General features: G+C 30.6%; 1 protein-coding gene across 1 annotated transcript in view; it reads left to right on the top strand.

The window, feature by feature from the left end:
• The first annotated feature begins 1,199 nt into the window (after window positions 1-1,199).
• The window catches only part of LOC131841817 (glycine receptor subunit alpha-4), a 78,038-nt gene continuing 63,031 nt past the window's right edge, over window positions 1,200-16,206 (top strand). Inside the window, exon 1 of the mRNA XM_059190157.1 lies at window positions 1,200-1,312. The gene's annotated coding sequence lies outside the window, so the exon portion shown is untranslated. The remainder of the gene's footprint in view (window positions 1,313-16,206) is intronic.

Genomic DNA, 16,206 nt, shown 5'->3' with positions numbered 1-16,206 from the left:
GAAAATTGCTATCAACTTATAACTGTCAGATTTTGCATTAGTACCTACTACCTAGTATGTTCATAAAACATTGTTACTTGCGTATAATTTTGGTCTTCAAATCGGTCAGATAGAATAATATTAACTTGTAATATAACGAACCCGAAAATTAACTATCGTTTGCAAAAAGAGCACAAACTAGAAACTGATTTAATAGATATCGCATAAAACAGAACATTCAACAAGTACTTGTTTGCCACTTACTTTGTAATTGCGTAGTAAATGTAGCTACAAAAATACAGTCGAAATGGGAACTGATTTTTATAGTGGCTTCAAACTTAACGTAGGTACTGAGTAAATTAGAAAAGGGTTTCTTAATAGTAGTCGATAAATACAATCATTAAACATTATTTTCATTATAAAATAAGAGTACCTAGAATTATAATTTTCGTGTATTTGTTAAAATAGGTTAAAAAGATTTGGCTCGCCTGCTGTTTGCTATTAGCGCTCTTTCACGCGATGTCTTGGCGCCCTGACCTCCGCGTTATTTTATTACTTATTGACTTGCGTACTTGTTTTTGTGCCTTAGTAAGAAAACCCAGTTAAAGTCCTACTTTAAAGTAGCGAAGTTTAAGATAATGTTTAAACAAACAAAATTAGTAAAAAAGATAGCCCAGGGGTAGCGAAAACCCAGTCAATAAAATTGTGTAATAACCAAGGTGTCCAGAATTTATTAAATTATCAGTCGAACTTTAAACCTCCTAATTGATTGCGATACCTTATGCTTTGTCTAGGTGGTCTTAGACTGGTGAAGAAACAAAAGATTTACGGTGATCGGGCACGGCAGAACGGCGAATGTGAGTGCGCATGCCCGTCACTGCGCCACTAGGAGGCGCGCTGCCCCCTGGCGGACTCGCGCCGCAGTGAATTGCGTAACAAAAGCACACTCGCCTTCTAACGCTACACTGAAAACTTTCGCTCCGTGCGTGCCGACGGAATGGATAAACGTAAAATGAAATAAAACTTTCCCGCGGTACGCGAACCTCTATTATAACGTTAAAAATCGCCTCGTTACCGTCCCGTATTGCTGTGGAAACCAGAACTCCAGCTTCTTGCTTTTCTTTTTTAGTTTATCAAGTTTTCTTCTAAAGTTGACTGTGGAGAAAAGTGAACCGATGCGAATTTCGCCGGTTACGTATAAAATTGTGTGGACTATCTAATGTGTTGTGTTCATTTGTTTTGTTTTGCTTTGCTTCCTGGCGAGTGGTGAAGGCCGGTGACCGTTGGGACGGCGCTGGTGGTGGTAATCGATAGTGCGGTGGGAGCGGCGAAGGTAACTTTTTATTATGTTTTGTTTTGAGTCTTTTAGTCTTCGTAACTACCATTCATGTGTTTTGAAACAAATAGTATGTATTGAATTCCGATATTATTATTTAAATACACATTTAGGATATCCACTAAATAACATCTTGCACAAATAGATAAAAATGAATAAAAACCACAATTATGGTAAAATTAATCATTTGTCATAATAAATGTAGGTAGGAAAATTAATTAATTCTTGAGTTTCTTTTATACAATGTATTATAATTATATATATATATATATATATATTTTCGTCATAGATAAAAGTTTTTGTAGCAGCTTTCGTAGACGGATCGATACACAATGTAGCACCGATGCACACATTACGCCTTGCATTTTCCACATTAAAAAAATGTTACCAAAATTGGGATACATCCAAACATGACGTATGCTTTCAGGAAACTAGGTCAAATAAATAGGTCTAGTCCTCTGAGTAAAACATTTTACGTCATTCTTACAATACTATCACTTAGTTTGTTGCTAGGTAAATTAATATCGTAGTAGTGCACTGCATGTAAAGTATGACTTTAATAAAATTAAAATCCATATTCCTGTGTATGAGTAATGATAGAAGGATTCCATAGGAGAAAGGGAAGTAATTCTTTATGTATTCACAATTTTCACCTACTTTGTAGCATCGCGACGTAGAGACTGCTTTGCGCTGACTCTACGAATAATTTACCTATGCAATCAATACCCAGTGTACCTAAATATGTATTTAGACCAACCAAGTACAGTCTCGGTTTATAATCTCCACCTTCTCTAACTATTGTTTTGTATAATGTTTTGAGAGATGGTAGCGTTTTATTTATTATCTACTTCACGGTATCTATTCAACTGAATTAGCAAAAATGTTAACTGCGCAATAGTTATTTCAGATAATTAACTATGCAGCTACCTGTAATATTTTAAGCTAGTTGATGATGTTTAAAATAACTATTGTATGTTCTTGCATTATTTTTAGTCTGATTATATTTTTCAGCTCTATATTTATTACAAACACAAATAATGTGATTATGTATTACAATGGAACCGTCAAGTACTGAAATGAAATCGGATTGATCTACGCTGAAATATACAATGAAGCACCATTTCTTAGAATTGAATTATACAGTAATAGCATATTCATTCTACATCACGGGTCGGATCGAGTTCAAATAACCTGAGTGGTTAGTTTATATTCCAAGTTTTCCTAGCCGCTAGTACCTCATGTCAAAATCAGTCAATCATCAATTTTAAATATCAGGCTTACTGTTGGAACTTTGTATATAGTACATTATTAGTTACTCTGTCTAAATTAAGCGATTGAGAGTATTAATAGAAATAATCGCCTACTTTTATTAATTTAAAGTATGATTACATTGGAAATTAGTTATAATATACTATATAAGAGTAACGGAAATATTATATACCTAAATAAATTACAAATAGAAAATATATGTGTTTAGATTTCTTTATATGAATATTGCAAATATATATACCTACATGTTTTGTATTTATTATTGTTATTAGGTAACATTGCAGTTTTGCTGAAAGATGACAAATTCAAATTCAAATTCAAATATCATTTATTCATGTAGGACATTTCAGCCGCTTATGAACGTCAAGTTTTTACATTAGATTTTTTTTCCCTACCGTCCAGTTCGGTATATAGATCCAATTGAGAAGAACTGGCAAGAAACTCAATTGAATTACTTTTTTTTTTTAATCCAGTTTATTAAATTCATAAAATGTTCATTCATGTTTCCGTAACAGACACCCATGACAAGTCTAATTATTCAATATATATTGTATATAAAAGATAGTGTAACATACACAACTACTTAGATAACATAATAGAATAACACACATCCAGTCTTAATTTACATCACAAAGACAATAAACAAAACAAATAAAATAAACAATATATATTGTATATAAAAGATAGAATCTAATACAATAATAATTAGTAACAAACATAATAAAATAAGATTTTTAACAAATATAATTAAATTATTCATATCTGCACACATCTTTTGTCCAGATAATTAATATTTGCAAGTCATTTATAACTATTAATTTCAATAAATTATAATTATTATATTTTTGCTAACAAACAGAATTAATTCTAAAAGTCAGTAAATCTATTAATATATTTCTATATTTCCTAGGCATATGACATATATTCTTATTTAAATAAAAACCTTTTATAAATTTATTAATATCAAAAAAACTATTATTATTGTACATATTATATATTAAATTGTTCAATTTATGAATATAATTATTTTGCTCCGCCGTAAAGTAAACAGAATAAGGAAGTGCACAAAATATTATATTTTTTACAGTAAGACTTAAAAGTATTTCAAAGGATTTATTTATTTGTTTTTTGTGTACCCCAGACTATTTCCAACTACATTTCTAAAATTTTATTTATAACTTGAGTGAAAGTGGCACCCGGCATGCAATAATTAATAACTTTTTTGGTTTAATTTGTAGTTTAAGTAAGTACCCAACCTTTTCCAACTTTATCTGAAAATACTATAACAACATTAAAATACGTAATCCCGTGTCCATGTCAGAATGATAAGGGATAAAATATGCAACTGAGGAATTTGTTTTTATTACATTCAGCTTAATAGGAAATTTTAAAAAATGGAACCTATCCTACCATATCTTGTTTGATTAAAGATGATATGCCATAAAATCTAAAACAAGCTCTTGAATTAATCAAGAGAGTGACGTCAGCGTAAGAAATCAGACATCATTTAATAAATACTACATTATCTCAGACTAAATAAGTCTGAGATAATGTAGTATTTATTAAATAGGAACTTTTACCCTCAACTAAATATAGAAATACTTCTATCATCAAAACATAAGGCGAATAATTATGGTTCCAATAAACCTTTTATGTTTCATTATCACAGCGTAAGTCATTCTCCACTTCTATTAAAAAAAATCATCACCTATTCTTAAAATTTGTCATAATTAGATAAAACTTATAACAGTATGATACGAGTACACTACATAAATACATATTGTTTATTGAATATATTCAACAATTAATGCATAAATTACTTTGATAACTATCAAACGATTCATTTTTCATAAAGTCACTTGCTTTCTTGTTTTTAAATCTTCTCCACTGGTTTTTAAATATCTATAAGATTTTAATGTCATCATTCAATGAAATTTGACATCATTGAATCTTTCTTTTAATACTTTTGGCAAGCATTAGACAATCCACTACGTACAGCCCCTGCACAAGTTTTTGGCACAAATTACAATTGTACAGATGTAAACTTTTAAAAATAATATTGTCGAGTCAAAATACTGAATGATACCGGTATGCAATTATATTTATATCATATTTTCAGTGATTTCACTTAGGTCCTTCCAGCATGACGTGTGGTATTTTTGTTATGTCAATAACAGGCTCACCTCTAATATTGCAAGTAATCAAATAGACGTATTAGTATCCTATTTTAATAGCTGGCCTTTCCTCAATATTTATAATTAAAAAATAGTATGTAAAATTAAATGTTAAAGAATGCTGTAACAAGGTACCTAACCTACTTATTTTCTAAACTAATTATAACGATGTCCTTACTATCGTATAGAGTTATTATGCGAAGTAACATTATACATAACAATAAGCAATTAAATGTAATTAGCTACACTATAATTATATATAAATAGGATTATTTTATTTTTAACATAGCAATATCGAATCATCAACTAGCATATAATTGCTGGCACCAGCGACAATTCTTTATTTAATTATATTATTTGAAATTCTAAACGAAATACCAAACTTTAATTCTAAATTTTAAACAAACTATCTACTAAATTTCTGTCTCTATTTTTACTGTGCTTTTGATTTCGTGTATCGCTATCCAAAGATACTTAGAATTTCGCGAAGTGACAACGAATCAGCTTACCTTGGGGAGGGGATTCTAATTGGGACTAGTGACTGACCCCATTTGTAATAATGTACCCTGTCATATCAACCGCCATGCGATCCTTCCTTAAAACCAACGTAGTTACTTCCTTATGAATTTGCAACAATGCACTAATTGACCTGATTTCAGTCTTAAGGGTCGACAACGCCCACGTAACATCCCTAGTGTTTCAGGCGTCCATGTGCTGTGATAACCGTTTACCATAAGATGGGCCATAAGCTTGTTTACCATTGTTGGTCCGTCGGCATATATTGTTCGAGAAGGGGGATTTTCGATATACGCTGATGGACCACCACTTTTGAATCATCGTTCATAGTAATAAACCCATTAAAATGTTGAATAGCTCTTTAGAATTTAACTCTCAATAAAAAGAAAATCATTTACATACCTACTTGCGTGGGGTCGTGTGCGCTGTAATGTGCAGTTTTATGCAACTTATTAATGCTGCATATCCCGTCCATGCGATAAGGCAACTAACGAATACACTATTCAAATTTATATAGTTAGATTTTCATTAAACGAGTTTATTTTAGCAGCACACGGGTACGTGTGTACTGAAAGACTAGATTTTCACAGAAGGCTATCTCTATCTCTGGCTCATTCGTATGTACCTAGATACATTCCAAGATAATAAAAAGCTCATCGCTCATGGTATACAAGACGTTGTAATTACAATTAATTTTCAGAATATCGAAACATATATATTTATATAGCAAAACGTAAATATTTACGGCTAAATTTCGATTGAAAGTATTGCTATTGCTCTTAGGTGATGGGCGACACAAGGTCTCAAGGAATAGAGATAGAAATACTGAAGAAAATTACATATGTGGTAGTTTTTTGTACGGACGTGTGTCCGTTTGTTCTTTATTAACAGGAGTGTTCCTGTTAATAAAGTGAAATGTACGCTGAATAACCACTCAAGTACCTACTGCCTTCATTTATCCGCTTTTTCTTCTATTCCGTGTTACTGAGAACCATTGTAGCCTGTTGGCATAGTCTACGACAACGATAAATGTCGTTTTGCTATATATGACGTATCGCATAACCCTCACGAAGCATATTCGTAATTAATGGTGACATTGGTATCTATATCAACTCTAGGTACTCGTACCTATATCTCGAATAAATTAAATCTGTTTACGATATTCAAACTTGATATTCAGTGTGGCGTCTCTATATTCAGCCCTGTAAATTTATATACTGTAATCCAAAGTAACAATAGTAGCAGTTTAGTATGAAGTAATTTAATTTATAGACAAGCAGGTTCTCCGTTTTTAAATCCACAAAACAAACAATACATGAGTAGGTACAAATGTAGGTATTATACAGTCGGAGCGATAGTAAAAAGACACTAAATTTTTTAGTGGACATGGAAGTTTTATTGTTCAATCCTCGAATTGATCACGTAATACTTACTAATTTATATGTCACTAGCCACGACTATTCCAGGACATATGGATTCAGGATCACAAGTTGTCATCACAAGTACAAGTAAGTATTAATTAGCCCATTGTTTACTACTTTAAATTATACTAAATTAATTATGCATTAGCAGCCTGGTACGGTTATTTACTTCCGTTATCCGGAAGATAGTCTATAGCGCAGTTCGCACAAAGAACATCATTGATCTTTCTGTAGACTTCAATCGCTTCATTGCCTCTAATATATCATATTAGCGTCCTTCCGACTTGAGAGATTTTTCTTCGGTATTTTATTAATATAATCGTTATGTCGGAAATATGTTACAATAGTAAACTGTTGAAAATATTCAAAATCTTCATGGTTATGTGCAAGTGTAGTTCGCATTTTAGTAAATAATACGATTACAGAACTCTCACTGTATGTATATTATAATGGTGATAATTAAATAGATAAATATCTAATTAATGATAGATACTAGATATGTAATTATATGTACCCTGATAGGAAAATGATACAACAAATGATAATAATATTTATTATCATTTGTTGTATCATTTTCCTATCAGGGTACATATGATTACATCATACTCCGTAGTGAATGTATTTTCCATTGTTCCTACTATTATAAAATTCATTGATACAATGTGAAAGAGAAAGTTGTCATGAGATATGAATATTGCTTAATAGCAAGAATTAGCCATCTAATATTAAGTCAGTCCCATTTCGCTCCACAGCGTGTTTGCAATGCTAGAGCAAAATTAATATACATTTCAAATTACTTCCGTAGGTAAAGTACTCGCTTATACCAAAGTAAATGTGGAACTTTTAATTAGATATTATTCAGCATTAGGTATGAAAGACATTCGAGCATTCAACATTCACATTATGTTTTAAATATTACCCTTTTTGTACTATGATTATATTAGTTCAAGATATAATATATGTATTATATATAGAGAAGAGAAGGGATTGTTGATAGAATAATAATAAACTAGGTACTTTTATCTCCATAATATATAACATACACTGTTTGAATCTATCGTAGTGAATTAAACACGTTGAGGTAATTGGCCGGATTTCATTCCCATCCTTTTTATCCTTCATTCATATACAGCCGCCCTTCCAGTCATATACATTATGTATAAAAAACCATACTAAAACAAAATAATATATATACTCATACTTAGTTGATATAGTTTTATAACTACTACCTATTGTACTGGAATGGATAATCGAATTAAATTGGAAGTGGGTTGATTTGAAAAATTTGCGGTTAGATTTATAAAGTAAAGTTCATAGTCACCAAATCTGATAATCAATCGTTGCATAGGCAACGTCTATACAATGATTAACTTAGCTCTAAAGCGATTAGCCATAATTGAATTAATGCTAAAGGTTTTTCTGATATTTTGTATAGGATTATAAACAAGATTTATTTAGTATCAAAATTGGATTCCTATAAGTTCTCACATTATTGTAACAAAGACGAACAAAGTTTGGAAAACCTTTGCGTATGGTTGATGCGTGAATAGATATTATATTAACTACGTGTGTTAGTTATAGCTTAGGTTAGGTTAGGTAGATATAGGTTGGGGGCTGTCACCCTACAGTGTTCAGAATCGTGTTAAATATGACTAAGTTCGTCTCGATGAGCTTGTGACAGCTGCTCTACCTATATTTATTCCAGCAAAAGCGATAGGAATAATGTCGTATTACCTACTATGTACATTAATAGAAATTCCATAGGGAAATTCGTATATAATCATGTAATTCTACAGAATATGGAGAGCCGACTGAAATAACAAATAGATAAAAACTTTATTTTTCACAATTTACACAATGTTTACATTCTATGTCCTGCAAACCTCTCTGTTTTGTCTGCCTACAAGTAGATTGCTTTTGGTTACGAAATATCTTATTTATAATGTATTATAATTTATAATATTTGTATAATATATTACTAAATATAAAAGTTATTGCATTTTTAATTAATGGTTTTTTGTTATTTACTTCCGACATAGGTAGGAACATTCATAATAATAGTTTCCATATCACTATTGCATGGCTCATTGATACTATATGTAGTACTATGTATATGTAATATTCTTTCTATTCTGATACCTATTATAAAACAGAACCGCATGTACACATGCGATTATTAAGCTTAACACGGAAATACATATTTTTGCCTACACGCTAGTGCAGACAATATATTTGTTTGTACAATGTAAGGAATATCAATTTAAAAACTGTAATCGATTTAAAAATACAAGGATCCTACTCATTTAGTTATATAAACAAAGTGGAATGAACAGACAAGTTAGTTATATTAAAGCTAATAATTACGCGATTACAACGTGACACGATGTATCAATATGCGTCTCTCGTTGCTGTCTATTAAAATAGCTTATAAATAGCCAAAGAACTGACGTCACACTCTATTCTTGATAGATGAGTCCCCGGTTTCATTATCTTAAGTATGCGTGAGTCTTAAATTGATTAATAAATAATGAAAATAACGGTAGGGAAAAAAATAAAATTATAATGTAAAAATTTGACGTTCATAAGCGGCTAAAATGTCCTACATGAATAAATGATTTTTGAATTTGAATTTGAATTTGAATTTGAATTTGAAGTGTTACAGCAATTACACTTTACAAGTACGTACGTATTATTGAGATATTGGATTCGAATGATGGTTTAACATGCCTTGATAAAGTCTGCAACGAGTATATTAGAGGTTCCATTAGAGTAGCGGTTAAAAAAAGTGCTGAAGATACCAAACTCGACCAGAGGTAAAGGATAGACCACACGCCGCCTGGTGGAACAATATTAAGAAGCAGTTGAACCACGACAATCTTAATACTCAAACAACCCAGAACAGAGTTTTCTGGCGCAGAGGTATAGGGAGACCCGACCCCAGATAAACTAAGTTGTCTGTCAGACAGATTGAATTCGAATGTTATAGGTGAAGGAAATTTTTGTAAATCTCTTTGGAGTATGTCAGTGATAATGATCACACAAGAGCCTTATTTCTCAAAAATGGTGACGCCTGAAGAGTCCTACTAGCAGCATAGTACTAACTACACACACAGTATTCTGATGTATGTATGTACTACAAGTGTACATACAATATAATTACCTATATATATAAAAAAATCCCCAGATGCTCGAATAGTTCAACATAAAAATCTGTTCATGCCGTAGTTCGACGTGATTATCAAGAAAACTGTTTTGGAAAAGAATGATTTCCCACACCACACCTATCATGATGTACATAGACTTTCAAAAACCCACGTGCTAGCAAAAGCCAGTAAAATATCAGACCAGAATAATTTTAAGAGGTACATATTTCATTTAATAAAAGATATACTTTTATTAAATGAAAAATGTAATATTTATTTCTATTTAAACATAAATAATTATAGTGTTAGTTTAATTATTTTTTGCCGTGCCTTATATAGGCTCATAGGATTAATCTGAAATGAAAATTATATTTTCGCTTTTTTGTATATTTGTTATTTTAGAGATTCCTTTCTCAATAATCATATCTTTGAAAGATACGATTATTGAGAAAGAAATCTCTTAAATTATTTATTTATTTATATATATATATATATATATATTTATAAGGTAACTATGATGCTGGAAATAAAATATCTGTGAGGTAATAGTAATTTCAAGAATAAAATGGCGCTAAGAAAATTCGCAGTGTAAATAGGCAGTTAGTTCTTGTCGTACTAAATTTTGACCCGTATCTATAAATTCAAGATAGTGCCTACGGTCGGCTTACTGGAACATAAACTATTGGGTATCGCAAGAAAGAACCTACAGTATTTTCCTCCACATGGTAGATTTTCTAATAAAATATGGTGCTACCAACCAATTACGTTTTGTATAGTCGATAAATTAATTAAATACAATTTAATTGTCGGTAGTTAGTTATTTGCTGGATGGAACAGTAAGACAATTAAATTATTCAAAGCTTTTAAATACTCTGATCTACTATCAAACTTAATAGCTCTGTTTCATTGTAAATATAGTATATTTTACTCATTACACACAAAACAAGGTCACCGTTGTGATTATGATATTAATATTCAAATAACTTTTCTCCAAGGACATTCATAAAATCAACTAAAAACCGCAACACGCTTGTTTTCACACATACATTTTTTTAATCACTTGCTGCCCTTCAATATTTTAAATGAAAGTTCATATTATTTTAATATGTCGTGTATGACGTGATATTGCATCGAGGAAAATAATTTATAGATACAATACGCGTATCTAATAATTTTAGGAACCAATATGCCTATTTTTGTCAAAAAGATGTCCAATATCAATACTACTTGTTATGACACAGCATTACTAATATCACAGGCAGTCAATATAAGATTATTTAAATGAATATGAAAACGGTAAAAATATTCATTTAAATAATCTTAAAATCTACTTCTATGTAAATGAATATAAGTCTACGTAGAATGGCAACACCTGATAATTACCTTATTATAGTATTTATTTAACTTTAGTTTAAATTTAACTGTAACATTTTATAATCCAGATATCAACTGTTTTTACTGATTTTGTTTAGCTTTTTAACAGTCTAATATTACACAATACATGTCAATTCCCAACCATGATTGTGGTCTCCAAACTCTTGTTCATTTCGTATAGCATAGGAGAAGCCAAATTAATGACTTCTGAACATACTGTGTTAAATGAAATTTGATAAAATTATATATCTGCTTTAGTATCGATCCTTGAAAATAATTCTGCCCGAAAAGTATTTAACGACCTTGTCATGATCTACATATTTGCCCTACCGAGACGCAAACCAGATATCTCTGAATATTCTCTCTTCCTATTCGTTATTGCGTTTTCTTAATCTATAATGGAATAATAATGTCAGGACAAGTTGTAAATAGGTTATGGGATATAAATTAAGAAAGCGTAACATATCTATTTCACATGAATTAACTACCGTAGTTGACTTCTAGTGCAGTATCATTTGATGTAATGGACAGAACTTAAATTGCTTGCAAAGAAAATTGCTTCGTATTCCGGGAATTGAAGTCGATAGTACATATGCCTAACATTAGTTTACTAAGAAATCACAACTACCTTAAAAATTGATTTACTTGTACTTGTACTGACTCTTAATTATGCTTTGCCATTAAATTATAATCAATTAGTAAGCAATTATTTTCAATAACCAGAACTTTAGTGTTAACACAAACTTCAAGCAGTGCATTTTTCACACACTGTTGTGTGAAAAATGCACAATTCTGATCTGCGGTCTGTATATTTTCAGAAAACCAGATATATTTAAAAGTAGGTGCATTTTAAACAGCAAGTCAATTATATAATTAAGCACTCGTCAACAAAAAATACTACTTTGTGATAGTAATGTATGGTACATTTTATTACGTCCACATTCGCCATAGATACCAGGGATTTATGACGGTCGAGCGTCATCACACATCCGGGTCATAGTGGCGACCGTAGGAACCACTACTGTTCACTTCCTCGCTAGTTCATTTCAAATAAAACACAACTTTCATTTCTGTCTCAAGCTTCGCTGCATTTAAGCCATGTCCGGTATTAGCTTATTGTTGTTAATATTATGAATTCAGATTCATCCATAAATTTCTCATCATTTATATAACAATACCTGAATTAATTAGAAGAAAAAGAGTTGATTTTGTTATAAAGTAAAAGTAAATATAGCAAACATTATGTAAACTCCAGAAGCAATATAAACTCCGACTGAAGAAATACTTTCCGTATTTTAAAGGTATTCTTGTAGAAGGATATATGTATAGACTCTTTATTATGGTAATACAATATACAAAACAGTCATTTATAAGTACTGGAGCAAGGCCAGGATGGGGGCACTAATGTAAATTAAACATGAAGATGATAATTGTAATATTAGCTGTCAAGCGCAAGTGAATTCCCACTCATTGAATATTTAATCTATTAACTCCGGAACTATAAAGCCGGAAACTTGGAATTTCCGAATATTCTCTTGATACGGGCTATGTTGGTACTTTTATAGAACCCGACATTATCATATTAAAATACGAAATACTAATAATCTTATTACATTTAAACGTGTTAAAAGAATACTATGAAAATCTACATTTTTTTTGTTGTGACTATTAATGACTTACATCATGTTCTTTCCCAGTGGAACCAATTTCAAATGGAGGAATTAATATTCCTCCATTTGACTAAGTTATAGGTTCCATATTAATATATGGAACCTATATGGAAGTAAACACTAATTAATGGCCAAGAAATTATTAAAATTTTAGCTGATATATCTCGTTACATACACACAAAATATATACATACTTTAATTAAATAACTTCTTCTATCAAATTTCGTTGAAAATGTGGGAAATAATCATGCTTTTTATTAAAAATATACCGCTTACTTACGTCCTTGGATATGTCTACCTTTCGCATATTACAACGATACTTACTTCTCATGCAAATGACTTATATTGTTTTTATTTTCCACGAAAGTAGACCTAAATAGGATTTATAACTTTATTTTCATATTTTCTTGATAATTTTCTTTTTTAATCTTAATAAAAGCACAACTACGGCATTAAATATACATTCTTTATGCTGACTCTTATTACTTGCTTGTTTAGATTCACTTTTGGAAATCATATTGTTGTTATTTTAGTAACTCTACCTATGTCCCCACATTGCGATATCCCTGTCATCGTAATTGATGTATACGGTAGACATGTATGTATGCAAATATACTACTACTAACTATATTTCGAAATGGAAATGATGGATGTGTAATCATTTCCCTCCCTTTAATTACAGTAGGTATAACATTCGCACTATTGGTTCTCTTAGGCAAGAAAAAATGAGGTAGCCTAGAAAACCCAAGTGAAATCCAGAAATGGGTGTCTTATGCTGTTACATTTAATAAACATACAAAAGTTGAGAGATGTAGGAAAAATATTTAAGGGTACTTCAATAAAATTTTAAGCTAGAGTAAACAAAATAAACAAACAAAAATGGCCGTACATAATTTAATAGAAACGGACAACTGCAATACGCAACTTAGTAATTCCATCCCATTTAACTGTTATTAGATATGAAGTCCTATTTCATGTACATACTCGTGTACATTCTGCTCAACAAAAAAAAATACAATTGAGTACTAACGAAATGTGACTATTAAGACTAATAAGAGTATAAGTTTGAAATCAAATATCAAAATTAATTTTGTTTTCTTTTTAAGGACACAAATACAGAATACATTGACAAATATATAGACACAATACAATACAGTAAAACAAAAATATGTATTCTAACTATTTTGAAATCTAATCTCATTTTATTCTCAGTTAGTTGAACATGTTATTTACATTGCAACACAATAATTTATTATGTAGTCAGTACATGTAATTATAATCCTTGTTTACTTATGTAATTATTATTTTTATAATAATTCTTATAACATGCTTTATGTGCTGTTATGTTCCTTAACATTTCTCTGTTTGGGAGCTTTATGTACGAAACATAAAAACTATTTTGAATTTCGAATGCGTTACATTCATTTATTTATAAATAAAATATTACAGAGATGTAAAAATACCATCATCTTGTTTTTATTTATGTCCACAAATTAAACTGTGATTTATACATAGTTTTTCGTTGTGTATTACTTTCTAGTTGTGCCCGCGATTTAATCTGCGTAGAATAGGGACCTTGGATAGCATAAAATATTTTACAATCTAATCCAAAAAGCCAAAGATAAGATTGTTGTTGCTTCAAAAACGACGTATTTCCATACAAAGTTCTAACCCCTATTATATTTTGCCTCTTAAGCGTAAAATTTATATTGAATGTCATAAAGAATAAGTTTCAGACTTCTAGCATTAAAATGACGATACTTCCGCACCACTTTATTATATAGTATAGAAAAGAGCAGAAGATTACATCTCCTCTTTTCTACACTACATAATCCTTTTTTTCATTAATACATACATATATCCTTTTCTTACGGTTATAGTTCTAAACTATCTGTGCGTAAAAGCGTAACATACAGACAGGCAAAGAGACTTTCGGGTTTATAATACTAGTAAGGATTACACCTCTATAAGTACTAACCAAAAATATAAAATTCATTTCTAGCTACTGTTTAGTTAACAATTTTTAATTGAGCGATAAAACGCATTCTTTCGTTAAAAATGAAAACGTCTTTTATCTTGTTGATACTCTGCATTTGTATAAATCTATAATTAGTACATATCAAGAAAAATGTTTGTTTATTTCTTGATGAGCTGAACCTGAAATATTGTCTTTTTGTATTGCTAACAAGAATATCTATTATATTATATATGTAATACTAATAAATAATGCTGCTAGGCGTTGACTCTATCGTCTATCGTCTAAATTCTTAATATATATAAATAAGTTGCAAAGCTGTCAAAGAATTAATTGTTAAATATTTCGCAATATAAAAGCGAATTAAAACTTTTAGAACACAAACAACAAAGCAGTAACAACGACTACAGAAATCCAAATGGCGACACGATGCCAACTTCATGGGTTTATATAATGTCCAGAGTTGAAAGAACTCAGATCGATATTACTGAATACCTACCTATGGCTAGGTGTTATAACTGCTGGCAAATAACTTAATTATGTATAAAAAGCGGTCAATGCGTGTTGGCGTAGACCGATCAATGCTCTGCGTGCTTTTTTTTTCATACCTCGTACCCTATACATTAGTATTTGTTGACTATAATATAACTTAACAACATTTGCTCTACAATGTCTTAAAATAAAAAATGTAAATTGTTTGGTCTTTGTGAATTACTAGGCCACTACTACTAAGCCAAGTATTGCGAACTGCTTTATAAATAGTTACATTTGTTATCTACGTTTTTACAATTATTATGTCGTTTCAGACCTGTTATAATTTTTTTCTCTTCCCATCCTTTGAACTCATTATGCATTCTCGTACACTAGGTAAACTGTTTGTAAAAAAAAGCGAAACTTTTAATTGGATTGGATTTTTGTAGTCAAAACAAAGGTATCACGATATAAGTAAAAACTTTAGTAAAAATAGTTTGAAATTATAGCCTAGCTTTAGTACAACTCTACTTATAAAGTAGATGTTATGAAAATTTTAATATAACAATAAAAATATTAGCTACTGTGATAAAATACCTACAATTTTTTTCCCTGGATAATTAACATAGCGTTATCCCATAGTAAGCAGAGTTTGTGTTAGAAAACTGCTATAAATAGTTAGATATATTTTTTTAAATGAATGAAAATATTTGTACCGTGCCAGATAACTGCAACCAGACCGGGGTAAAGCGGTGTCCTAAACCGGGTGCCTAACCTACCGACCACCGTCGTTATTCTTGTGCTGCGCACTGCTCGAGAAATGTGAAAAATATTTCAAGTTTTCTTGCATTTATATGTTTATGGTTGAAGTAATGGAT

The sequence above is a fragment of the Achroia grisella genome, unplaced genomic scaffold (genome assembly GCF_030625045.1).
Source record: "Achroia grisella isolate CSIRO2021 unplaced genomic scaffold, CSIRO_AGI_Agris_v1 utg1920, whole genome shotgun sequence".
Classification (NCBI taxonomy): Eukaryota; Metazoa; Arthropoda; class Insecta; order Lepidoptera; family Pyralidae; genus Achroia; species Achroia grisella.
This window is presented reverse-complemented; position numbering and strand designations above follow the sequence as displayed.